Source organism: Aptenodytes forsteri, unplaced genomic scaffold (assembly GCF_000699145.1).
Source record: "Aptenodytes forsteri isolate BGI_AS27 unplaced genomic scaffold, ASM69914v1 Scaffold6, whole genome shotgun sequence".
NCBI classification, from domain to species: domain Eukaryota; kingdom Metazoa; phylum Chordata; class Aves; order Sphenisciformes; family Spheniscidae; genus Aptenodytes; species Aptenodytes forsteri.
In genome coordinates, this window is record NW_008795709.1 from 1769752 (window position 1) to 1790779 (window position 21028).

At 42.2% G+C, this 21028-nt stretch overlaps 1 protein-coding gene across 1 annotated transcript in view; it reads left to right on the forward strand.

Moving 5' to 3' along the window:
* Positions 1–256: 256 nt before the first annotated feature.
* The window catches only part of KIAA0922 (KIAA0922 ortholog), a 76550-nt gene continuing 55778 nt past the window's right edge, over positions 257–21028 (forward strand). The window contains exon 1 of the mRNA XM_009283316.1: positions 257–297. The gene's annotated coding sequence lies outside the window, so the exon portion shown is untranslated. The remainder of the gene's footprint in view (positions 298–21028) is intronic.

Sequence of the window (21028 nt, forward strand, 5' to 3'; positions counted from 1 at the left end):
AAAAAAAAAAAATGAAGTAGCCATGTTAAGTCACCCTTTACCTTGGCAAAATGAGCTGAAACCTCAAATGGCATGGCCAGCATCCACCTTACTTGAATCATAAAGGAATTGCTGTAGGAATTTTAGATTTGAGTTTGTTTTGTAAGCAAGTCACATGTGAGTCCATCTTCGGAGGAGTTAAAAATGGTACATATGTCCAGTGCAACCTGTCGCAATTCTGAGATTCTTACATAGTATTTTCTCTGTTTGTCAGGCTGATTCGGAGGAGGATGTGGAAGAGCATCCACAAGAGCAAAGGTAAGCAAAACTCAAATGAAAACAAGAGTATTGAAGCTCGTTTTGGTTTTTGCTTTAGGAAATACTGAAGTGTAATTGGGCAGACTACTAAAAATTGTTTTTTCTGCTGCATATTAAATAGATTTTCATTACTTGTGGCTTACGATTTTCTCAACTAATGTTAATATTAATTTGTTAGCAAACCCAGAAAATAGTGCACGGCATATGCAAGACTGAAATGCCCTCTTGCATCTCTTTATCCTTATTCTATCTCTAAGCTGCATTTGCTTTTCATTGCTTTTACACAAAAAATTCTGTGTTTATTAATTCTACTTTATTGTATATTTTGTAATTAATTTCTTTAAACAAGAGGACAATTTTCCGTTCCAAAATTTGCAAACGTAAGTAGTCTTGGAGTGTTAATGTGTACCAAGGCGGGGAGGGAGGTAAAGAAGATTTAAAGCCAAAGGCTTATTATGTGTTGCTGTGGAATAATAAATATCCTGCCTTATTTCTTGAAATCAGATAAATAATAAAGGTCTTAAGAACTGTAGCCTCAGCTCTGCTCTTTCTGTTAATATCAGGCCTCTTCTGTTTTGAACAGTTAGGTAAATAGCATCACAGATTATTTTTTAAATACACATTTTGTTTCCTCTGAGCATCCAGATTAAAATGCTTGGACATCTACCAGTGAAACACTTCCTTCCTTTGGTATGTGTTAATGTGGGTACAGCTTTCAGTGCCATGCCAGCCAGAAAGATCACAAGACTTAAAATAAACACGTGTAACACCACCGTGCTCTGACGGCTGCAGTTAGCCAGAAATGCTTTTCTTGTTTATGTCCCGTCTTTGCCCTTAGCTTGGGTTTGAGAGCGAATAGATCTGATAAAACACAAGCCTTGCTGGGAGCTGGCAGAAGGGGTAAGCCTGGGGGTGGGAAGGGGATGGTTATGATGGGTCTGTCCTGCACTGCAACGCTTCTTCGCGCAGCTTTTCCACCTCTTTCTGCCCCATCAGGAGCCTTCTCGTCTGAACCCAGCATCACATTAGGGCTCCTGTGCCTCACCTCTGTGGGAATGACAAAGATGGTATAGAAACAGGATGGGAGGATTACTGCTGCCTCTGACAGCTAGTGCTGATGGTTTGTGCTTACCTACGTCCCCCAATTCCTACCTGCATAGGGGATTTTTTTTTTTCCTCCTCCCCTTGCGAAAAGAGGGGTAAACTATTGAAAGGTGGCATTTTTCCTGCACAAATACAGAACTTTCTGATTTTCAGCTGGGGACTACTATGGTTTTGATGCAAAACTGTCATTGCGTGCCTAAGCATGCTCTCTTTATTGAGAGGTAGTCAGAAGGCAGCAGTGTCAGATGTTGTGCTTAAGGTGGATTCTGAGATTTTGTTAGTAGGCAGAGAGATGTAGTTTAGGGAAAAAAAAATCTCCACTTGCCTGTTTTTCTCTGGAGGTGGATGGAGTAACTGCCTACTATGGCAATAATAAAAATATTATTGAAAGATAAATAGTTCCTGAGACTCAGATAGGAAGTTGGAGAAAGTGGTTTAACTTTTTTTTGTCAGTCAGGTGCTTAAAGGTTTTTTTCTAGTAATTACTCATTTCCAAAAATGAACTTGTTTTCTGAAAGTAAAGTTTATAAGGTTCACTTGCATGGATGGAAGCATCCTTCTATTGTCCTACTGAAATGCTAGAGGAAACTTGCCTAAATAGGCACTGGTTTGTGTGTGTCTTTTAAACTGTTTTGGTTTGCTGCCATATGTAAACACCGATCTGTGTGTGCTCTGTATACTGAAGGAATGTTATAGTGTAGACTTTATGAAGATGTAGCAAAGGTGCATTAGAAAGACTAGAATTTATTAGTTTCTTTCCAGATTAACTTTCATTCCCTTGGCTTATATTACTATATGGTGAAATCACGGGGATTTTTTTCCCCTAGCAGCAAAACCTGAGAGCTTGCAGCATCTCCATCTCATTGTCTGCCAGCGTGCCCTAGGGAAATCAGCTAAAGCTACTGAAATTTGATGTGAAGCCCCTAGAAGCAAAGCACCTTAAAGTAGCGGTATGAACAGAAGTTAATGGAGATAGAGAATTCAAAATTTTCCCCAGAGCTGAAGAAAGTATAGTTTTCAGCATCTTGGGGCATAAAGGAGAGAGTGTCTTCCCAAAACATTGTTTTGTTCAGTTTTTAATTCTAGGTTAATGGGCTTTCTTGGGAGCTTGCTAACCTACTTAAAAAAAGTATTAACAGTCTGTTAACTGACTTCCTGTGCATGTGCATCACAGGATCTTCCATTTGGGGTGGGCTTCTTGGTTTGCTGTTGTTTTTGTGGCAAGTGCACAGGGGAGATGGATGTAGTCTCATTATTTCTGCCTTAGGTTTAGCTTTAACAAATACAGAAGTTTGCATGGAGGTAAAAAGACATTGTCAAAATAGCAATTTTTGTAAAGAGCTATTTTGGAGGTGAATGAGAAATGGTTGATTTGGATGTCCGTGGGTTTGCAGCTGTCCTGAGTGAGAAAAAGGTAATTAGCAACTCCTTAATTTCCAGCCTACGATTCCTGCCTTTCTGATTGCTTGGATGCTGCCACAGGTTGCTTTCCGCTGTTTTGTGTCTCTCTGGATCAGACTCTGAAAAAAGAAATGCTGGACAGTAGATACTTGAGTTTCTGGATGTACTGCCTCAGGCCGCAGTCTCTGACAGAACTAAAGCCACATGTATTTGGACTAGCCTATTAAAAAAGCTTTGAGTTTCCTTGAAAAACTGTTTCTTACATTTGAAAGTCAGCAGTAAAAAGATGCCTTCCAGAACAACTTTGGTTCAGGAAGTTTTGTTAGAAGAAAGTCAATGACAGGTGTTGACAGAAAGTTTTCTTTTTGGGTGTGTTTTTTTTTTCCTTTGTGCTGGTGACTGTTCACATGTCACAGCTGGCAGTAAGCAAATTTTGAAGACGTAGGCGCTTGCTTTTTGTTATTACGCTTTTGCTAAAGCAGCAGAATGAATCAAATGCAGAAGTCTGGCACAGATAAAGCGACGATACTGTTAGGTGATGTGCACAAATGATGTTATCAAAATTTTTAGCTTTCCATTTCAAGGAAGTAGACATTGGACTACCAAAAGAAAAAATAAATTTTCACATGTATGACATTCTTAATCCTTGTTTTTGAGGACTTCTGGAGAAAGGCCTTTGAGGATCCAGTTTCCCAGCTGACATGTTAAAGAACATTTGCACCAGAATAAACTGCTGTGCTCAAGATGTGCGGCGTGTACTCTTAATATATGATGTGCATTAATAGTCCATGAGAAAGGAAAGCCATACAATACTAAGGGTATGGTATGTAAGTAGCAAGTAAGAGGGCATTTTCCAGCCTTTACCTGTGACTGTTAGGGCATATGTTGCTTTGATTAGATAGGTATCAACTGCTAGGAAAATTACAAGTGTGATGCAGTTAGCTCAGTCAGGCATTTCTGTTGAACCTTTGCCTTTGATCACTGGGAGAGCGTTTGACCCCGTGGACTGGAGCTGCTTGGGGCAGTAGATGGTATCAGCTCCCAGTGGGTTCCTGCTAGGGTGATAGTGCAGCCCTGGGAGTGACAGCTGGTGCCCGGCACTTTGACCTCTCCTGATTGCCAAGTGGGATTAAATCCTGTGATTTTTGCTGTGGCCGTGAAATTATGCTCCAGATGTGGAAGAGAAATTGGAAGGTAAAGGTAGCAATGGAGTAGCTTACTAGTTGCCTGAGAGACAACAAAGCAGCTAAGGTGCACGGACTGCAAAATTACTCGGGGGTTTAGTAGATACTTAAGAGATGTAGTTACAACGTTTGCTTCAGGAAGAATCCAGAGTGGCTGGGGAGAATGAGCCTGCTTCACGTTGCGAGGTTGTACGTGGCAATTTCTCACTGGCCGCAACTTCATCTCATCTCCAGTCAAGAGGCACAGATGAGTCCGGTGCTGTGGATGGACTGTTAAGACACTTCAGAGGTGTCTTCATCCTTCAGAAAAGCCTGTGGTCTTAGTGCCATAATTTCTGACAGTCCAGTTCTTGGAAAGTAATGGCATGGGACTGGTGGTACGCCTGTGTACCAGATAACTAGCTTGGGTGGTGGCTAAGCCAGGAAAAGAAAGATTGAAAAATAGGTTAGGATCAACTGGATTTTTTTTTCCTTCTGCTTTTTCTTACTGAAAAGAATAAAAATTGATTTTGTGCCAGAAGAAATGTCCGAATATTAAAAAAACCCATTGTTTTATGTTGTGTTTACTTTTTAAACATCTTTAATAAAGTCAAACTGAGTATCCATTGAAAAAGTGTTTCAAAATGAAAAGCTGAAAAGTTTTGAGAGTGTCAGTGAGTGCTTGAACTGTTTGAAAGGAACCATCCTAAAACAATATTTTCACCCTAAGCATGTATCGAGTGCCGCTAATAATTTAGATTGTCATTAAACTTACCCCCTGAAAGTATTTGATAAATTACGTGAAGACTTTTCCTAGGATATACACTTGGTCCTAACTTGTAATAGTGGAAGTTGCTTTTACTAAGTTTTTAATAGTTTTAATTTTTTTTTACAAAAGAAGCAGAAATCTGTGTGTATTAAAAAAAGAAAAACTGTGTTTCTTGGGAAAAAGCTTTTTAGTCACCATTAATGCCCTAGCATGAAGTAACACATTTCTACAGTATGCACAGAATGGGTGTTTTTACTGGGTTGCACCAAAAACTGCTTTGATCTTGGTTAACTTTTGTTTTTAATTGAGAAGTCACTGCTGTTGTATCCTACTTAGAATTTCACCAAATCAGCAAGGGACTACTAATTTTAAGTTTTACTGGATGCCTAAAGATACGGAATTTACTTTATATAATCCTTAGAAGTAAAGGAGTAGAAATGAGATGCACAGACCTACCTGTTACGCTTGGGTGAAAATCCCTAAGGAAGCACCTGTAGGGAACACAGAGGATAACGTGAAGCTAGAATAAAAAAAGCTTACTGAAGAAAATGGCTAGAGGGTCAATAAAGTTGGGGGATCTCTTTTAGATGGAGAAACAGATTGTTTTGGAAGGAACTGTCAGTGTTACTCTTCCTCTCCTTCCTTACACGTCTGCTAGGCACAGCCAGGGTGGCAGGCTGAACTCCCTTTTATCTCTGTTTTATTTGTTGTAATTCATTCACTGATGAACTTTGTCTTGCTGAACTTTGTATTAAATGCTGTTAGGGACAGCTGTGCTCTCGTGTGCATTGCTTCTTCCAAAATATTGGTCCTTTTGCAAAATTGTGTTGCTTGTCTGCTGATACCGGGAGTGAAAAACCTGTTTTGTTTTTTTCCTGGGACATTGCATGCCAGTGCTGGGTGCTAGCAAATGAGTCAGCTATCCATTTATTTATTTGTTTCTAAGTTGCTTTCAGACATTTCTGAAATGAGAGCAGGGGCCTAGGCCAGCTGTGCTGTGTTTCACACCAGACTGAGGAGCTAACGCTATGGCTTTCTAGGATCTGGAGTTAATGCAAACAAGACAATCCTGCTGCATTTTGCAAAGAGCTGTCAAATGTCTGTCCTCAGTGTAGGTCCTAATTGACCTTAACTGAAATATTTTAAAGGTGATGCGTGGCCAGATTTAATTACTCTTTGATATGCTGTTGCAGTCCCACTCATTGTCAAAATCTTGTCTGCTTGCATTGAAAAAACCCTGCTGGTATGTATGTATTTCCCTCGCTGTTGTGAGTCCTCTTGGGCTGGAAGATGCTCATGGTCAGATCAGTGACTGTTTGATCTGTACATCGGCTTGCACGCTGACCTAAAATGGACTTTCTCATCTATGGGTGACAATCTGACTTTGAGAAACGAAGACAGTCTTGATGTGGTAATTGAGAATTGGCACTTGTGCTTTCATATGGCTCGCGCTGCCTTGAAAAGCCACACAGGCTGTCTTTACCCCAGTTTCTATACTGGTAAAAATAGCAGGCAGTGATAGTTTCCTCCCAGCTGGGGCTCTGAGGTTATTGTTTGCACAGGGATTAGTGTATGTGAAGAAGGTATATTTGTGGATATGTGCTACTGGAGTAAACTTTCTCACATGTAATGACCTGTTTTAAACAGCCAAATAAACTGTGCTTTACATTTTGGTGTCCTGTATCTATCTTTCTTTTCTTCTGTTAATAATTTCTTCACTTTCTTTTCCCACTTTTTGAGCTTTCTGTCTCTTCTGCAGATCTCTTGTGTACCTTTTTATGGCATCTCTTCTTTCTTTTTAGTTTCTGTCCGGGCCATGCCTGAAATGGTTTTAGTTTCTGTACTGCAAGAGGAAGAGGCTGTCTTGTGCTGTCCCCTGCCTTGTGCAGCCCTCCAAGTTGTGTCAGAAAACTCCTCTGAATTAAAAACACTTCTTTGTTTTATTTTTGCCAGGTTAACATTTACCTATGATCATTCTCTGATTGGGTTCCCTGTTGCTTTCTGTGGCAGTGTCAGCTGAAAATGTGCACGAAAGTGCTCCCTCGGTCTTTTCCTCCGGCTGTGCTGGATGGGTGCAGGACCCCACACTGGAGCCATGTGTGGCAACGCAGCTCACCTGCGGGACAGCATCTCTGTTGCGCTCCTCCCAAGCTGCTCCCAGGGAGGCCTGCCCGTGTCTTGGTGCGGCTCTGGTCCGGACCTCATGGCGTCTTCCTGCTCTTTCTTTGGTCCTTTGGTCCCCTCTCTTCTTCCACCTCCCTTTTGGCCGGCTGTTGGGGTGGGTGGTTGCGTGGTGGTACTCATGCCAATGCTGACTCTTCGCTCCCTTATCTACTGCAGTGCAGGAGGAGCTGGGGAGGAGCCCAGCCAAATCTGCTGCTCTGCTCACTGTTGGTGAGATAGATGAGCAGGTTAGTCCCCAAAAGTGTGGGGCTGAGAGGGAGAGCATCTTGTTGTATGTTGGGAGTAATGCCTCATCAAATCAGTGGCTGTTGGGTAGGAGGATGGTAAAGCATTTGCATTGGTGTGATGAATAGCTTTGGAGGCAGTTGATGGGTTTTGGGTGGACGGTGTAGCAAATCACACAGCCTGCCATTGTATGGAAAGTTGAAGGCAAGTGCACAGACGCATACACCATTTGTTGTATACGGTTTAAATTTTTTCAGGCTCTTCGTAAACCCCTGTAGCCTATGCTTTGGGACGGAGTCCACCCAGAATGCATGGTCTTTAGAGTTAGGACAATCCTGATCTGAACAGGTGGGACAAGGGCATATGGTGTCTTATTTCCCATTCTGTGTTTGTGTTAGTACTGGCTGCAAAGCTATGCAAGAGCAGAGACAGATCTCATGGTGGCACAGGCTGTTGGTATAGTCATTCAACAAACACATGGGGAGGGTCAGCTCTTAATGCTAAGCAGCTGCACGGTGCGAGTGCTCTGCAAGTCTGCTCTGGAACATGGCATTTTTCTTCTTAACCTGCCTTGTTTTGAAAAAGAGGATGTTAGGACACATTTTGTGTGTTTAGAGAAGAGAAGGAAAAAAAAAAGGAAAGAAAAGCAAAAGCAAACAGCTGCCGTGGCATGTTTGTCCTTGTCCTAATCATTGTAAACTTAGTGTCCCCTTAGCCCATACATGCTGTTTCTATAATATAAGTAGTTCAGAATAGGAACTCTCTTCTTATGCTTCTACTTTTACACTTTAATACACTAATAATGAATTTCAGATGTGTGTTAATTTCAGGCTAATCCTTCTGATTTGTGGGCAGTGGGCCACAAAAGATTTAGCTTTATAGCTATACATTTATTATTAATAAATTATTTTTACTTCCCCAATAGCTGCTTCTTAGTTGCCCTTAAGAGGGCTTAATTTGCAGTAATTTTAATTTTACCATTATGCAGTTAAACAATAGACATCTGGAATAATAGACCGATGTCAGCAATCTGAAAATTGACACCCTATAAGCATTTAGCTTCATAGTTTTTCTGCTGTTGCAGAATTTGCAGACGGTCCACTTCTGAATCATCAACCCCAGCACGCTGGCTTGATTTTTATAAGCTGAGTATAAAGTTACCTGAAATCTATCTGATGCGGTGTAATAAAGTGTTACAGGCAATGCTGTTACCTGCCTCTCATCTTCCTAGAAACTCAAAGGTAACACAAACCCAGCTTATAATGCGTCACGTGTTTTTATTTGACTAGGAAATGTGCTGTGGGAAACCTGCGCTCCCGTCCTGGCAGTGGCTCTGAGTGCGTGACTTGTAGGCAAGTAGGTGAAGGAGCCTTTTCAGCAATTTTGGCGTTTGCTGTAGTAAGATAAGTAAAAACATGGACAGGAAAACAATGCAAATAGCTCATCTGTACCACTTTCAGTTCAGTCTTGGTTACAAATTCAAGCCTAGGGTTTTAAAAAACATCTTAGTTACATTGTCTTAAACATCATTTTTTATCCACTTTCTTTGGTAGCTGCTTTGGGAAGAGACTTTCTTTGTGGTGGTTATTGCAGAATGACCAGCTCCCCTCTTCATCAGGACAAAACAGTCCTGTCCACTTCAGGGGGAGGAAAAGTATATCAAATATTATACTTGCATGTGACGACAGTGTGTATTAACTCCTTTGCAGAGTTCTGAGTACTCACTGCAAATATTTGCTTTATATTTGTAGAAGAGTTTGCTTTAATCAAATAAGCTAATCGCCTAGGAGAAACACGTGATCAGTATGAATAACTTCGGTGTCTGCTTGTCCTCTCAGGGGTCGACCATTCTATGTTACGTCCAGCCTGTCACCTGAGATAAGGAAGATAGAGGGCAAAGCTGGTTGTGTTAAGTCACCTTATCTTCCTCTCTACCTCCTGTCCCCAAAGTGGTGTACAAATAAAGCTGCTTTTTTTTTGTGTGTGTGTGTGTGTCTTGGTAACTTTTAGAAAGTGCAATAGAAATAAAATTAAACAAGGACAACTCAGGATATTTTTTGTGTGTGTGTACAAAACAGACCTTGTTTTCCGTAGAACGAATGGACTTTTATATAAATCTTAAACACAGGAATTCCTCAATCAAAAACAATCACCATGAAAAAGTTTTTTTTTTTCTCAGAATTATGAGGAAAAGGAGAGAGAAGGGAAAATGTTTTCCAAGAGGAGGGTGGGAAGTAGCCCTCTGTTCTTGTTTTTGGTGAAGTTCTCGTCTTCTGATAGCCTCTTCTCTGCTTCAAGATATGGTTGCAGTATTTAGTGAGCTGTAGTCAGTGCTCTACCGTCTGACCCATCTGGATACCAGAACTCCACAGATGTCAAAATTAAGAAATTTGAAGTGCAAAATAATGCTTTTTGTTACTGCCTGATAAAAGCCAACTTCTACTTCAAAACTTTGTGAAGATGCATGAAGAAGCTGTAAGGACTTGGAAGTAAAAAGGAGACAGTTAAGACGGTGTATCATGTTCAGTGCTGTTGAAAGCACGGGCTGTTGTCTCTGGTTCATGGTTTTGTTGTGTATCTGTTAGAAGTTGGGCTTTCTCAGCAAGAAAAAATTCTGTTAAAATACTTGTTCACAACAGCATGCTCCTTAAGGAAACATGAGAAATGCAGAAAACAACTATTTTTTTTAAGCCTAGAAACTGTTCTTTTGGATGATGGGATGGTGACACTCGCAGTAATGTAGCTGAGCTTGCATCATAAAAGAAGACTTCAGTTCCTTTGCAGTCCTAAGGTTTGAAACTGATCTGGCCTTTGGAGATGCTTGTATATCAATAGGATGATAATTTGACACCCTTCAAAATGCCTGGGAAGACTTTCAGAAACCTGAATGATATATATGGAGAAAAAGTGACCTTAAGTCAAAATTGTTCTGACATACATTCTCACTATTTCTTTTGCTTATATAAATCATTATATATTGCTTTCCAGGTTTTTTTAATTGCTGTTCACTGTTTTAATGTTTCTCTCTGGGACCTGGTTATTTTCTTTGAGAGACTGAAGCATAATTCCATTGTCACATAGCTCTGCACCTCTGTCTCAAAGAAGAAGTTAACTTTGAATTCAATAGGCAGTCTCAGCTTTACAAAGTAGATAGAGATAAATGATCAGTTTGTAATCTGCTCGTCTTAGTTTCTGCTACTATCTGCCTTGTTGGTAGCACATATATATTTATTTCCTGAGTGGGAATTTCCCAGCTTTTTTTAATCGTGTGAATGCTGATACCTGATCTAGAGGAAAGTTAATAATCTCTCTTGTTTTACTGTTCTCTGTGCCCCCTGAATGCTGCCGTGTTCTTACAGCCCTGTTTCCCCTCCTGATTTACTGGAGGGCTTCTTCGGGTCACCAGTGTGGTGGGTATACGCTTGAAAAACTTTTGCGGGTCCTAAGGGAAGGTCCAAAACAGGATTGTTATACAGACTCTCAGATTTCCAGAAGCTCTAGAGACCGGCTTTGAGTCATTGCAAGTGCTGCCATCAACTCCTGCACACTTCTTTCAGAGCTGACAGTGTTTGGCAAGCAGTGGATCCAAATGTTAATACTTAATGGTTTTTTTTTAGTTTGTTGGCGTACTGAGGTCTTGACCTTTCCTGTGAAGCTGCTTCAATTATTTCTGCAATTTCTGGTTATCAAAATTAAGCCAAAAAAAAAAAGCCACCTGGCATCCTGCTTCCTGCTGGTTCTCTTTCCCCTGTGAGCACTTCTGAAGAGTTCCTCCATGGGCAGCACGTGGGTTTGGTGGGGTCAGGCAACTCTTTGCAGTCCTTCAGCTGTAGGTATTTTTCTTATCAGTGAGAACAGAAATGGGTTCAGCAGTCATGTATCAAACCAAAATTGGGCCATATGAATACATGTGTATGTGCTTGAATGCAGTCTCCTGGCATTTAGGATACTGGTCCATGTTTGTTGGAACAGTGTGTTGCGCTGCCGTTGGGAATACACTTGGAACAAAGAGGGACTTTGGAGACTTCTTTGACTCTGAGCCAGCAGCCTGTGTGATGTGTTTAGTTCTGGAGAGAGAAAAAACAGATGCATGCTTGTTTTTGTATTATTTGTGAGGAGGATCCTTTGTATGGTTTCCAAGGTCTTGAGGTTCCTGTATATTGTGCTGCCTTTTAACTCCACCTCTGTAGTGTGCTCAGATGAGAGGTGCACTTTCCACAATTGAAAATGCATGTGTGCCATTTTTTAAGGCCCTCGGACATCCTTGCTGCTCTGTGTCAGAGCGCCAGAGCGAAGCACACCATGTTCTCAAGGCTTTTCTTAGTGGGAATATGTAAAAGCTGTTAATTACTCATCTGTTACAGGCTGGGTGTTTTATAAACAGGTGGGATGGGTACATTTCACTCCCTTTGAAACCCATCTTCAAGTACGTTGTAGTGTTAGCGGTTGTTGTTGAACAACAGAGCTGAATCCTGAGAGAGTTGTAGGATAAAAAGCAAAACTGGTTGAATTTTACTGAATTATCTGACAATACAGTAGTTTTACTTTCTTCGAGGATAAATTGCAGTGATTCATTAAAAACAAAAGTTGGTTATGTTTGGTAGAAAATAAAAGCTGTAATTTTAAAGTTTAAAGTAATTAAACTTTCGTGACTCCTGCTGCTACTGAGGCACTGCTTAGAGTATGAGTAGAGTACATTGCATGAAATTTCGGAGTTGTTCATACTAGATGTCGTCCTGAAAGATCTGGTTGCCTTTGCAGGAATTAATGCAGAAATTACTGTTTGAAGTTATTTGCTCTCTACTTGAAAAGTAGAACAGTCTAACAAGGATTATTAGAAGCCTCTGAAATATAAAAGGTTTATGTTTTTACTTTAGGACTCTACCAAAGTTATTGGCAAGTGACTGTCATCACCCACAGGGCTTGACATCCACGGTTTTGCTGCCCTCTGCGCATCGGGCATCAGCTTCTGGCTGAAGTAATGCTGTAGCAGGTCAGCTCCTGCACCGCGCACTAGCTGCAAATCCCGAGCATTTCAGAGTAGTGATGCTACCAGTATGAACGAGTACTGCCCAGCGTCACAGTTACACCGCTCTCTTGGTATTAAACCTCTGGGTGGAGAGGCAGTGGGATTTGCTCTGGGACGTGGGAGGAGGAGGGGTGGTTTTCTTTCCCCTCATTAAGTGTCCATTGTCTGGCTGGGTACCTGGCGGTGTTCATCTCACAACAAACTACACTGCAGGGTTGCACTGAGTGCTGGTTTTTCCCCTTTTCATCCCCTCTGGGCTCATTGGACCCTTGTCCCAGTTCAGCTCTCTCCGGAGAGGCTGCTGTGAACCCTGTGGATGCAGCAGCCTGGCCCCACTCCCTGGTGGGGAGCCAGAGCCTGAGGGGCCGTGCATCTGAGGAGAAGGAGGTGGTAGCAAGGTACGGCTAAGTGGGAAAACCAGTGGTGTTACTGAGGCCATAAGACTATTTTGCAGTATTGTTGCCCCTTAATTACAGCATTGTGCGGTATCCCTTATGCGTACAGTGCCATCGTGGCATCTGTGCATTCATTGCCCATCTGTGACTTGAAAGCAGGTCAATGTAGAGGGTATGGCGGTGGTCATATTGCACCAATCATGATAAAAAATGTGTTTCAGAGCAACAGGAGAGCTGTCAGGACAGCAGCCGGGCAAGGTTCACCTGCCCCGTGATCTGGAGCTGGCCCTCTGTGGCAGGCAGGATCCATCCCCACCAGTACATGGTCTCGTCTGTGGGGAAGCTCCCTCCCTGGGCACCTGGGTGGCGGTGGAGTAATTTCGGGACAGAGCTTTAGATGTTGGAAGGCCGGTCACCTACAGCTCCTTCTGCAGCGAGAGAGAAAGAGGTTTCACCAGAGGACGGTCAAGGAGTTTAATTTAGATGCTTTGAATTTGCCTCGGGAGCAGCCTGTTTTTTTGCAGTCCTTCAGAGGGAGGGGGAGTGACAGTTTTCTTAATTTCGGAGCCCAGGTTGAGGGAGTGTTCACGTCCCCCGGAGCTCTCCTGCCTCCGCTGCTTCCCCTGTCGCGTGCAGCTTCCTCTTGCTGCAGAGGGCAAGGCAGCAGGTGAAATTGCAGTAACTTTTTCAAACCCCTAGCATTTCTGACTTGCACAACGAGCCTGGCCTGCCCTCTCTGCTCAGGTTTTCATACAAGTTCAGAGACTTGAGACGCCTGGCTTTGGTCTGTGTTGTTCTGGGGCAGAGGCTGTGGCTGGCAGCCTGCACCTTGGGTACTGGCAGGACTTTCTGCTGCAGAAGCAAAGGGTACCCATGCGACCACCAGAACTTTCTCAGTGAGTGATGCAAACCTGGGAGAGCTGCTTCATATGCCTCCTGTCTGCTTCGGTGCACAGGGCATTTGTTTTCAGCCTGTTGCCTCTTACTGAAGCTCAGAGCAGCATGTTGGCTAAGGCAAAACCCTACGGAAACGGGACGCCACCATCCACGCGTGGTCGCCTGGCTGGGGAGAGAGGCTGGGCAGCTGGTGAGGCATCTTGCCTAATGTGGTGCCGGAAACCGCTCAGATGCGATGCTGAACCTGCCTGGTCTAGAATTTGGCAGCAGGGGAAGGCTGGGGTGTAATTGCCAGAGACGCAGGGGGGCATGTATGGTAACAAGAGAAAAAATGACTAAAGATTGTGGAGAGAAAAAAAAAGGGGGGGGGGGACAAGGTGCCCCTGAAAAAAAACTCAACGTGAACAAAGATACTGGTAGGAAGGGAAAAATGAAAGCTTGCTTATTTCAAGTGATAGGCAAAACTGATAAGGGACAACAGCAGATTGTAATCTAATGATGAAAGATACACAATAGCAAAAGGGAAGTGAAATGAGAGAAAGGAGGGAGTGACTGATTCATAACTGCTTGCATCGTGTGTAACCACTACCTCTGTTTATGTAAAATGATTTTAAGGGTCCATGCAAAATGGCATCAAGTCTCCCCTCTCTGGCTGGCAGAAGTGTGTAACAGTCCTGCGGCACGCTTATTTAATGTCAGCTATTACACAGGGTACAAAGCAGTCAGCAAGTCAGACCTCACTAGTGACATTGTAGGTCACCTCTTACATTTTGCCTACATATCTATTTTTTCTGCTGAATTACATTGTCCTATCGACTGAAGCTGTGGGTTGGCATTTTAAAATTAAGGTCTCTGCAATAAACACATCAATAAATGTACAAACAGTAAAGAACTGAACACAGAGATGATGAACGTGCTAACCATATATAAGCATAAATCGTGTAATTCCTGTTTTTTTTTTTTTTTAAATGAGACTGGAACGACAAGGAGCACTCCACTGCCCTCGGGAAGTGAGCAGCCATGTAGTATTGTAGAATAAGTTTCACAATTCCTTATCGTTTTGTGGATTTAATGTGCCTGCTTAGTTTCTGTGCCTGCCTGCTAGTGCTGTGTGCCATGTGCGTCGCTGGTTTGTGTCTAAATCTTGATTCCTGGCAACTGGAGAAGGGTAGGGACTTGAAGGGCCTGTACTTGACCGACTCCTTGACCCGTGCTTTACATGCTTTGTTGCTATTAACTGCCTTTCTTCAATAGCCGTTGTCTGATTTCTGTATTGGTGTGTTCTGTCTTTTATTCGAGTCCTTTGCCGCAAGTCTGCTGCCTACAACCCACGAGGTGCCTGCTGCCTGCTTAGGTATTTCTGTGGCCTGTTGCTGACCCAGTTTCTGCGGCATTTAAACTGCCCTTTTGAAAAGGGGGCATTTCTGGCCTTTGTGAGCATTCCCAGTGTTGCTGAGATAATGTGGCTGATCCCACAGATGCGGGTAGTCGCTTTAAAACAAACACACACCCCTGCCCCGGTCCCCATGCTTTCACTCTTGCTTGGAATTTTTTTTTTCCTCGTAAATAAATGCAATTGTTAATGCTTTCTGGTCATCGAAGCGGTGGACTGCATTTTGGTGAATGGTTTGTTCTTGGAATAATTACCGAAATGTTTGCTGTGCAGGAGGGCAGTGCGCAGCCATAAAGAGTGTACACTTCCAGATTTTAAGATTAAGACCTTCACTTTTGTTCCCAGACTGAGGAAGCTCATTTGGGACTTGGAGACCTGCAAGCAGCCCTATGTCTGTCGTGACTTTGTCGCAAGGTCTGGCTTGGAAGTTAGGTCCTGCTGGGCATGAGCAGTGGATTGGGGACAATGACACTTGGTTTGAACACCTGCACATTTTTTATTTTCCCTCTATCCACTGAAATTTTACAGGCTGTGGAAAGGTAAGATGAGATGTCGAAAATGTGACCTTGTGGTAGCTGCAAATCCATATGTTGCCTACTGGTTGCCATGGTTTGGGGCAGCACCTTGCACTTCCTTATTCTCTCTTTTTGCCACACTCGTGGCAAAAGCCACATCTTCCATTTTGAAACAGAGATCTGCCTTACAGAGCTCATTGCTCCTTTTTTAGTGTAAAATACTGCTGTGGAGAGACACGAAGAAGCCTGTTCAGAGGCTGAACGCACTTGCCAAGCTTGCTTTCATGCACCTAGGTCACACGTGGGTCCGTACTTTTGAATGTGCCCGTAAGAAGGGGCAAAGCGCTCCACGCCAGTCCTGCTCCTAGACTCACCCCATCTGCCCACGAGAAGCCCTGCTGCCTTCAGCAGGACTTTGCACAGGTCCCAGCGGGTTCCCACGCGGGATCGCGACACTTATTTGCTTGTTATCTTGCAGAGGAAAGAGCATCGAGAGATGTACGGCCGAGCTTGGTTAAATACGCCTTTAGGCTGCAGAGGGATCTTTGGCCTGTCCGAAGGAGCTTTTCCTCTCACGGGCAGCATGAGAAACTCCATGTCAAATAGGTTAATGTGTGGAGCATGCAGAAGCAAAGTGCATCCTTTCTTGCAGTGGAAGCAGACCTCGGGTTTGAGGCTTGTTAAGAAACTAAAAACAATGTTACTGATTCTTTGCCCTTAGTTTCACAGGTGAAAATTTCAAGTTGGTGAACTCCGATTAGCTTCTTAGCTTTGAAATAAAGGAGGAAATGGAAGAATCTAGGGGAGGTAGAGTCTTAATATAGTACTGAATTGCAAGTACTTATTTTTAACTGATACAAAATAATCAAAAGCTGACTTCCTGCTGTGTTTTTCAGCTCATTTTTCTCCTCTTCCTTCCCCCACCAGCTATCCTGCTGAAGGAAACAAGTGTTAACTTGTTGGCTCAAGGTGCCCCTTGCTGGAAACCAGAGCTCTAGAGGTTAATGTGCCAGCCGTAACACACCTGAGGTTTTTTTGGTGGTAGGCATTTTGTTAATAAACCTGTGAAACAGGGTGTGTTTCATATGGTTCTGCTTTGTTTAATAGCAGAAGGCTGCAGCATTTTTTACGTCAGAAGGAATTGGCGCAGAGCATATGCTGTGCATTGTCTTCAACAGATCCCAGATGTTTTGTAAGGACCTGGTAATTTCCGCAATAAGCGTTGTAACTACTAATCCTGGTAATGCCAAAATTTTTTGAATTTTTGCCAGTTTGAATTTTCTGGTATAAATTTTTTTCATATGTATGTTTTCTTTAACAACATAATCTAACGAAGTATAAATACACGGTAGTACTTAGGAGTAGGTCACAAATACACTGTGAGAGTGCTTCCTTTTATTAATAGCACTAAATCATGGAGCTGCCTTTTGCATAACACGACCCAGAGCGCTGAGTGACACAAGACAGGCGAGCGCAGCAAGCTGCTCTTTTCAAAAGGGGCAGCCGGGGGAATTTGGCAGGCTGTCGGCGTGGTGTCCTGCTGCTGAAGGGGTTTACTGGCTTTAGGTGAGAAAGTGGAAATGATCCGATGCTGCGGAGGATTTTCCCCGTTACTTTTCTGCCTGCAGAAGGGGATGTACTTGGAAGTATAACTGGAGTTTTGTATGGGGAGTTGGAAAAGAAAAGCTTTAAGAGTAGGTATATATGACTGGACTATTGGATTGTATAGATGAAGATGAAAATAAGATGAAAATAACAGGGCAATCAGTTAATAAAATATGAATGAACAATAAGTAGTCAATTTTTTTTATTGCTATTGTAATTTTAAAAGGTTATTAATAAGAAAAAAAGTTCCATATTTTTCTGGAGAAAATACATGTCCCGTCTAATAAATAATACTACGCATCACATCTGTAAAATGGCACAGATCCAGGAGGTTACTGCACCAGAACAAAAAGCTTTGTCAAGTGACACCAAAATATTTGGAGGGGCACTAAAGAGGATATAATACACCCCAACTGGGCGGAGTGGAAAACAAGAACGAGAGTGTGATGTGCCTGTGAGATGGAGGTGTTGATTTTGGGCCGAAGCTACTTTTTTGGTGTTGCTGTTTGGTTAGTGACTGACCTTTAACTTCTCCTCCTTCAGATTTGGTAGCAGCCCCTGGGGTGTGGGGTAGCAGCTTTGTTCCCCTGCTCTACACAGGACAACTGTGCAACCACAGCTTCACCCTGCAGCACCGTGCTTAAAGTACTTCTAAGAAAAGTGTAGCCTTGCTCCTTCTCTTTATATTTCTTCTTCGCATCATATTTTCGCAGTCATATAATACGGCTTGTGAAAATGCTATTCAATGACATGAGAAATTAGGTATTCCTAGAAAGCTAGTGTATGTAGTTTAAATTCTGGGTAGTTAGCACATGCTTCAGAAAGTCTTGTGTGAAGTTTCATCTGTTAGAGAAGAGAAGTTTTTAATAAGTCTTGCAATCAGTAGCAGAGAGTTTTTCTCCTTATAAAACTGAAACATAGCACTGAGAAAGCTGGTCTTGATGTGTTACTCAAGCAAATGTTTGGTAAAAGGATTTTGAAAGAGGTGCATGTATTTAAGTTTTCGAGAGGGACTTCCCCAGTGTCTTACCAGTTTGTAAACTAATTTACTGCCTAATGCATCTAAATTGTATATTGTAGTGTTTGCTTTTCCACAGCAGTAGCATTTGAAGCTATCTGGTAAAGTACTGTGTAGATAACTTGTACGATTTTCCATATTGAACCTATTTTGGTTGTCCGTCTTCATATGTTGGCTTAAACAAGGAATGGTGTTGGATGTTCGTAGGTAAATTACTATGCTTAAAGTTTGATGCTCAAAGTTTATACTTTTGTTTTTAAAGATTTGGGCTGAAATTCACAAAAGAGAAGAAATGGAAAGTCCAGGCTGATGTTTTTCAGTATTGTGTCAAGCTCGGATTTTGCAGCTTTAGGAGACGTGAACTTACTGACTTTTCCACTGCTTCTTTTCAGGGCAGGTGGTATCAAATGCATTGTCCAGACCAAAGGGAATAAATTAGAAGCAGAATTTTTTTTTAAGTCCTAAATTTGAGTTTTCTTGTATTTGCATAGTTTCCTCTTCAGTTAATATTCTTTTTTCTGTTTCAGGGGAAAAAAGGGGAGGGGATTTTTAGTACTTAACAGGTTCAATGTAAAGGTTTCCTATGGGCCTAGATCTACCATGCAAATCTGTGCCTTAGCTGTCCTACAGGCCATTATAAAACGAAACTAAAAGGCTTGGGTTAACTCAGAAACAGCAAAAGGCAGCTCCTGTAGGAAGATTATCACTCTTAATTGCTGTAGGAAGATTATCACTCTTAATTATTAAGCAGGTCAAGCTTATCAGCGACCACAGAGCTCTTTCATGCATTTTGCTGAACTGTTGTAGCTTAAAATGGTTTCTGTCAAGATGGAAATTTTTGGCTGCGGCTGTAAATAGAAAAAGGAAATGGTTGGGTGCAATGATATTTGACAAGAATGTAACTTCCTATTGCCATGAGCTCTGCAGCCCCACTGTGCTTCCTGTCAGTGCCTCCCCCCTTCTCGCAAGGCAGGAGCCAGATCCCCCGAGCCAGAGAAATACTGCAGTGCCCCAGCATGTGAAAGTGAAACGCTTGAAGGAGGGTTGCTGCTGAATTGACAGAAATTGGCCCTTTGCTCTTCAGCCTAGGGAGACTTTTTTGAGTAAAATTTTGTGCGCTCGATGACTTTTTATTTTAACTGGTAAAAACAGAATTGCAATTGATACATTAAAAAGGCAAGGTCTGTTTTCACTTGGATCTCTTCCTTCTATACTGCTAATTGTCCTGTAGACACTCTGCAGGAACAGAAAACAAGTTCATTGTTATTTTGGGGGAATTAATTTAGTTGAGGCAGGTGTGATAGAATCGGTATTTGTTTCTTCTGGAACATCTGTCTCTTCCTTTGTTAGATTCCTAATTATGTTAGTACAGGACTATGCTTAAAAACAGCCCTTGCCACTAAAATCTTCTGCCATGGTTTTGCCGTTGCGAGGACAGAATGAAGTACTTCACTACCTAGTAAGTAAAAATACGTGTGCTCTCCTTAGGTACAAGGCAGGTGGGTTTGTGGTCTATCCTCTGCCTTTCTTAAGGTTCTTTTATCCTACCTCTTTCACAGGGCCATGCTGTGAAATTTGACTGCTTTCAGTAAAATGCTTTGAAAACTGTGGTTAGGGAGCGGTCACTTAAATTTCATGGTATTTCAGCGCAAGGCTTGCAGTTAATGCTTTGCTTTTAGCCGGAGAAGGCAGCGTGCTGACACTGTGGAAGCCTTTTCTCCAGGTACTTCTCCGTGTGCTCTTTCTCTAGGGTTCATGTTTTCAGAGTGTCTGAAAAAGGCTATGAGCAGCACATCTCCACTTGAAAATGTTTCATTTTCAGATTAGAGACTCTGGGCAGGAGCTTGGATAAACAGCGTGCTCTTTCAGAGGTGTGGAGTCTCATAGCTCCTCTTGGAAGTGATTTTGAGTTGTGAAGAGTTGAGCAGCATTCTTCAAAAAGCAGCCATTTATTTACATGTATAAAGTAGGCCAGGGTGCATTCAGGTTTGACTGCCTTTCTTCATGCTGGTTAATTAAGATAGGCAAAAGTGAGCATCTCAGAAATGATTTGTGATCTTAGTGTCAGTTTTTGAAGAACAAACCTGGGTTATGCAGGCAGTTTAAAGGGGTTTGGTTTGGGGTTTTTTGGAGGGTTTGGCAACTACAAGGTAAGCAAATTACTTGAAAAAAGTGAATTTGGCTAAAAAGCTTTGAGGTTTAAAAAGGAAAAAAAAAATAGCATGAGATGCTTTGTGTGCCTTTGGGATTTGTGTTTTTGTTTCGCATACTCATGGGCGAGAGGCATTCTACAAAAGGACATGAAATGCAGTATTTTCACATAACCCCAGAAGTCCAGGACCTGGTAATTCAAGATAAAAAACTTGAAGAATGCCAAGGCTCCTGATGGAGCCAGAAGTGTTTGTATTAGGCAAATGACTCTCTTAATTTGTTTTGGGAAGAACTAAAAAAAAGAGTAACCTTCATTGTTTCTGCGATTTTAAGAGTTTAACAGAAGATTGCTGACTTCTTAAAAAAAGCTAAATTATAAAGAAGCTTAAAAAAGAGAAAGGTAAACTAAAGGTTTTATTTCACAGCAGTTATCATTGTCTTAAGTCCTTAGAGATCACCTTATGAAATAATGCAAAATGAACAGGCAATTGTTAAATTATACGGAGCAAAAAGGAAAATGAAGGTGGATGTTCTGCTTGCCAGGATATTTGGGATTTGCTGGCAGTGGTAGAGATGCTTCAGAGGAAAATATGTTTGATGTGCGTTTTGAACTAGTGGGCCCCATACACTCATCCAAAACAAATAACTTAGATATTTGTCAGTCTAGCTGAAACAAGACTCCTTTTTTTTGTGTCCACAAGTAGTTGCAAGTTCAGTTTAGGCCACATGGGTGCCTGATTTGCATGCCCAATTCACTGGTAACCCACTTACTGTTCTCCCAGGTCTGGGCTTGGGGGCTTCTAGGGGTTTATATGCCTTTTGATTTTTAAAATTTCTGCCTCCCCCCCCCCGCTCAACCAGACTATCTGTCCAAAATGCCTA